Raw genomic sequence first — 5,986 nt, 5'->3', positions numbered from 1 at the left:
TGGAGAAAAGAGAGAGCATCCCCTGTCTTTTAGCTCGTACCAGTCCATAATCTTAGAGTCTCAGTTTCAAAAAAGCTTTGCAAACCAAAGTCATTTTCCTTGTTGATCTGGTGGCAAAACTGGACTTGAACTGATGGGACGGGTAAAGACTATTTATAGTCCTTTTCCCTACACAGTATAGATATTCATACATTTTGCTGCAGAAATCTGAATGCATGCTATCCCACGAGGTGCTGCCCCAGAGTCTTCTTGGAGGCAGGGTGTGTGGGGGGGTGCTGTTGTATAGTATACAATTGTGACACAGTGTAGCATTCTATAAAGGGCCAAATTCTGATTTCTGAAGGGCATCTGGCCCCACTAGTTTCCGAACAAGGATGGCGTGCCCGTGAATCACATCTGCTGTCCCTCTTCAGAGTTGGACTCTGCACACAGCGTAGGGTGGTGGCAGCTGTAGGCATTGGAGATCAGATCAACTTTGCCCTCGAGTCAGCTTGATGTAGGTGAGGCCTGCAGCATTCTCAGAAGGTGGAAACCATGGGAGCCTCAGTTTCCCCATCTTCAGGACAGAAAGAGATAACAAAGCATCTCCCTTGCAGGACTGCTGGGAGGTTGATGTGGCTGATGTGTGAAAGGACCACATAGGCATGGCCTCTGGGGGCATGCTCAACTGGGTCCCCATTTTCATCTGCTCTGAGTAAGTGACTTTCAGGCCTGATGCAAAGATGTAGTGAAACTTTCACCTCTTCGGAGATCACTGCCCTCAGCCTGAAGTCAGATGTGGCCCCAGGGAACTTGGGCAGGGGCGATAATGACACGCCGAGACCTGCAGAGTCCGCAGCAATTAGCAGGAGCCACCAAGACCTCTTCAGTATTAATTAGCTGCCCCTGACCTGGTGCTGCCGGGACTCCCAGCCTCTCGGGGGCACTCAGGGAGGAGCGCAGCCCTGACCTGGAGAGCTGAATAAATAGGACAGAGTTTGGCTTCCCAAGTGACAAGGGCGATGATGCAAGGCTCTCCCTGGGATCAGGTGTGAAACAGGCTCTCTGGACAGACAGACAGGGACACTGGTAGGAAGGACAGTGCGGGGGTGGGGGGCAGTTCTCCCGTATTCAGCCTCCCCACTTCTGCTCTGACAGTTAGATTATGATTCAGCTCCTCTCCTTCTCTCTCCAGGCGTTTCTCTTGTCTCTCTGTGGACGGTTACTGCAGGAGTGCACTCAGGGCACCGAGCACAAGCAGCCCTCTGAGCGCAAAGCTTTGTGGATGGGACAGCCAAGGGTCCTGGCTTTTCTCCACTGAACCCAGGGTTAGCTCCCCAAAGAAGATAATTCATAAAATGCAGGAGAGCTTGCCTTTCCTGGGTGAATTTTCCACTTTATTTCAGACATAGGTATTCAGTCAAGCCAGCTGCTTACCTGGTACATTTTAGATCCTGAGGATACAGTAGGGAACAGGAGAGAAAGTCCTTGATCTAATGTTGGGGGTGGTGGGCAAGAGAAAAATATAGAGATAAAGCAAAGAATTTCAGAGGGTGATAAGTGCTATGAGGAAAACTAAAGGTGGATAATAGGATAGAAAATGCTGGAGGCAGGAGAGGATGATCAGGGAAAGGGTCTTTGACAAAGGGACACTGAGGTCATATGAGTGAAGTGACCAAAGAAAAAAAAAGTCTTGCTAACTGGGAAGAGCAGCCCAGGGGCAGACAGAACAGAGAGTGTAAAGACCCTGGGACAGAAGCCTTCTTGACATATTTAAGGACAATCAAGGAGGATATGGGGCTTCCCTGGTGGTTCAGATGGTAAAGAATTGCCTACAAGGCAGGAGACATGGGTTCGATCCCTGGGTCAGGAGGATCCTGTGGAGAAGGGAATGGCAATACACTCCAGTATTCTTGCCTGAAGAATCCCATGGACAGAGAAGTCCAGTGGGCTACAGTCCATGGGGTCACAAGGAGTTGGACATGACCAAGTGACCAAAATCACTTTCACTCTTTCCCTTCTCTAGGAGGATGTAGGAGAGATGAAGCTAGAATATAGAGTCAGAGAAGCCAAATGTTTTCTCAGTTAATCACTGCACTCTTCTACATAGAGGTCATCCACTCCATTTCACAAAAAACAAAACTGAATCAGAAAATGGAGTGTTTGCGCAACGTCATCAAAACTTTAAGTTACAAAAGAGGATCCTATCTCAAGTCCGCAAAGCACAAACCGCTTCCCACAATACCTTTCTAGAGCTGGAGAATTTAGAAAAAGTTGTCTAAGCCCCAGCTAGCTAGTGACGCCTTACCTGCTAAGACTTAGTAACTATCCCAACCTGCACGGTAAGTGACAACCGTGGAAATCCAGGCTCCGCCTTCTACGAGGAGCAGCCTAAGGAGGGGTTGGAAGTAAAAGTGTCAGTCACTTGTGTCTGCCTCTTTGCGATCCCGTGGACTCTAGCCTGCCAGGTTCCTCTGTCCACAGAATTCTCCAGGCGAGAATACTGAAGTGGGTAGCCATTCCCTTCTCCAGGGCACCTTCTCCACCCAGAGATCTAACCCTCATCTCTTACTTCTCCTGCATTGGGAGGCAGGTTCTTTATCACAAAACAAGCAGGGACTTAGAACTAGGGAGACTGAGGCTCAGAGAGGCTGAGCACCTCATCCAGGGCTTGCAATCAGTGAGGTCTCCATCCAAAGCCTGACCATTCACCACGTTGGATGGCACTGGATACAAATGAGATGGGAAAGTCCAAACAAAGAAGACCAGAAAAAAAAAAAAAATGTTATCCTTGTATTTGAAAAGTTCCTTTTATTGGATTGATCGGATTTCTGAGAAATCAGCAACTTCATTTAACTGACAAAAGACCACTTTTCCACCGAGAAAAAAAAAAGTTATTATTTAAACCGCCCACCTGATTCCTTTTTAAAGAGTGAAACGTGATTTTGAAAGAGTAATTACATATATTTATATCCTATGAGTGGGAAGCAGAGCCCGTCAATGAATCACCTGCTTTCTACAACTCTGCCGTCGGCCCAGACACGTGAGATAAACCTAAAGTTGATGTCTGAGGGGTGGGACCCCTGCCCTGATTGGATAGTCACTTGTTGGGGAGGGTTGAGATGGAGGAGGGAAGAGGCTCCCACCTGCCTCCCCATCCTCCTTCACAAAGAGCTGTCACTTCACTCAGGGATGGAAGCTTTCATTCACTCATGTTTTCTGCTCCTTTCTCTCTCTCCCTCCCTCCCTTTCTCCAAACATTTCCCTGCTACCTACTGGGGTTCCAGCCCCTTGCTTGTATGAAAAGCCAAAGACAGCAAGAGGCCCTTGACTCTTGCTGAGTTGAATTTATTTATGAGAAATCAGCCCAGGCTCCTTCCCTCGAAACCCTCACATTCCAGGGATGCACGTGTAACTCATGACATCAGGATCCGGCCTGAGATCCGGAGAGAAGGAGCCGAGGTTCTCAAGACTCCAAGGACCCGGGTGGGAAGAGGTTCTGCCTTGGAGAGAGCATCAGAGCAGGACAGTGGGGCCAGCCAATGCCCGTGGGAACAGCAGTGTTTGTCAGAGTGGATGGAGGAAAGGATATGCACCACTCTTTACATGGAAATAGTGATCACTCGAGGCTCTGAAACCCAGGCTGACTCACATCCTCTGGTAGGAAAGCCCCCACCCCAGTGCCTCCCTGAGGTTCAGCCAAATAGCCGGAGACAAACAAGGGGCCCCGGCACAGCAATCACAGCGCCAGGATTTCTGTTCTGACCAGTTATGCCCTAAACGGGCCCTTAAGATCATATTCTGACTCTTGGGATTTTCTGAAGCCTCAAAAACCAACTTCATACAGAGGTGAGGGTGTGGAGAACAAGATACTTCTGTGGGCAGGCCAAGAGTGTCTAATTAGATATGAGGCTTTGGGCAAATTACATAACCTTTATAAGCCCATCTCATCACCCGTGAATAAAGGACTATCACCCACTCCATCTAAGTGCTATGAAAAATGAGTCGCTGTATTACAAACACTCTAATCTGTCATATTTATTATAAATAGGAGAGAATTAACATTCTTTAAAGAATTTATTGATATAATCACACCCAGTGTGTGTGTGTGTGAGTATAAATAATAAATGGATCTATATATGCGGTGTTATATATGCCAATATATGCAAATTGATTTTAAAAATGGGTCTTGAAGTATTGTTTTAACTCTCATAGCTTTCTGATGGGCCTGGAATCAAATTAGTCGACGGCTATGACTGCCATGGGGAAAGATCATTTCAGGAATGATAAGAATTGCCGTATCAGTTAGTACCGGCTTGTTAATGAAACTTCAAAGTTGAAACCAAAGTAGGAGTCTTGCAGATGGCTGCAGAGAAAACATCGCGCATTTCTGCAAATCTTCTTTCCGTCTTTAATGAATGTGTCACCTCTCTGCACTCGCATTTGGGCATCATGGCCACTAGTCAAATTTTCACTTTAGTTCTTGTATTTTTTTTTTCCCTCGTTTAATCCTAAAAATCTGTAGCCACATCATCAGCTCCTTCTTAATTATACCATATTCTTTACATCTGTCCTGCTAAATAACTCTAATTGAAATAGCACCGGCGTGAATTTTTGTAATGTTCCCCTCAAGACATCCCCAAAGTGACTCACGAGAAAACAGACTGAAGTCACAGCTGGAAGCACGTCAAGGATCATTTCCATTTTTACATGATTAATTTGAATTTAATATCTTAAATCAAAACCTGATTAATTTAAATAAAATTTTGATGGTGCCCTGCTTCTAATATACATTGCAGTAATTAGATTCGGCTTAATGTGATTTTTTTTTACATAATTAAAAAAAAGGGGGAACTCAAGTGTAACAATGCAATGTTGATACAAATCTGTCTAAATATATATAGGGGACCAGTGTTTTGGACATTATTCAGGTGAAGAGAGAGTGGTTAATGGAAGGGATGATACTGAGCTGATGATAAATATTCATATTCTGTGCTTGCCCGTATCTTGAGAAAAACAATTCATCCTAAAATTAAAAAGGAGACAAAGTTTTCATTCCAAATATGTGAAACTCACCATGTGTCACAGAACCAAGAAGTAAATCATGGACAACATACAATCTTGCTGGACTTCCCTCAAGTGTCCATGCGTGTAGTCAGTTGTGTCTGACTCTTTGCAACCCCAGAGGACTGTATCCTGCCAGGGTTCCCTGTCTCTGGAATTTTGTGGCCCAGTGATTAAGAGTTCACAACTAAGCCACAACTAGAGAGCCCATGAACCCCAACCAAAGATCCCACATGATGCTGCAAAGATCCTGTGTGCCGCAAATGACTCGACACAGCCAAATAAATAATTATTATATATAATATTTATTTGTGGATATACATGTGGATATACATGGATATACACACACATATACATGTGTGTATGTATTTATGTACATGTACACAAGTCTACCCACATATATAGGTATATATTTATATATGTATGCATATCCACATATATTTATACATATATGTTCATATACATATAGAATGTGTATATACAATCTCACTCATGCCAAGGTACATTTCTCAAGTTCTTCAGATGCTGAGTGAATGCCTCCTATATCCCAAACTTGCAGCACTGCAGACCCGGCCCAGACAACTGGGAACATGGGGCTGATGGCTGGCAGCTCCCTGGCTTTAGAAATGCCAGGCTCTGAGGACCCTGCTCTGTATGACTTCCTCCTCTTGAGAGAAGGAAAGAAGTCTGAAGGTTATTGTAAGCTTTTCATTAAACTCATTCTTCTGTTTACCCCAGTTCCAGTTAGCCTAGATTTATATACTATGAAGTCCCCTACAAAGAAGGAAGCATCCACATCCAGACATTTCAAGAGAAGGATCTCATTCTAGAGAGATCTACCTCAAACTCCCTCTGTAATAACCAAGAGGAAGTAACCTGATAAAAGAGTCCTACAGAGAGATTCTGAAAAATGTGTTTTCTAACCTGAGTCTTACCCCTATTT

The sequence above is a fragment of the Bison bison genome, unplaced genomic scaffold (genome assembly GCF_000754665.1).
Source record: "Bison bison bison isolate TAMUID 2011002044 unplaced genomic scaffold, Bison_UMD1.0 scf7180017864302, whole genome shotgun sequence".
NCBI classification, from domain to species: domain Eukaryota; kingdom Metazoa; phylum Chordata; class Mammalia; order Artiodactyla; family Bovidae; genus Bison; species Bison bison.
The sequence above is the reverse complement of the archived record's forward strand: the minus strand, read 5'-3'. Positions refer to the sequence as shown.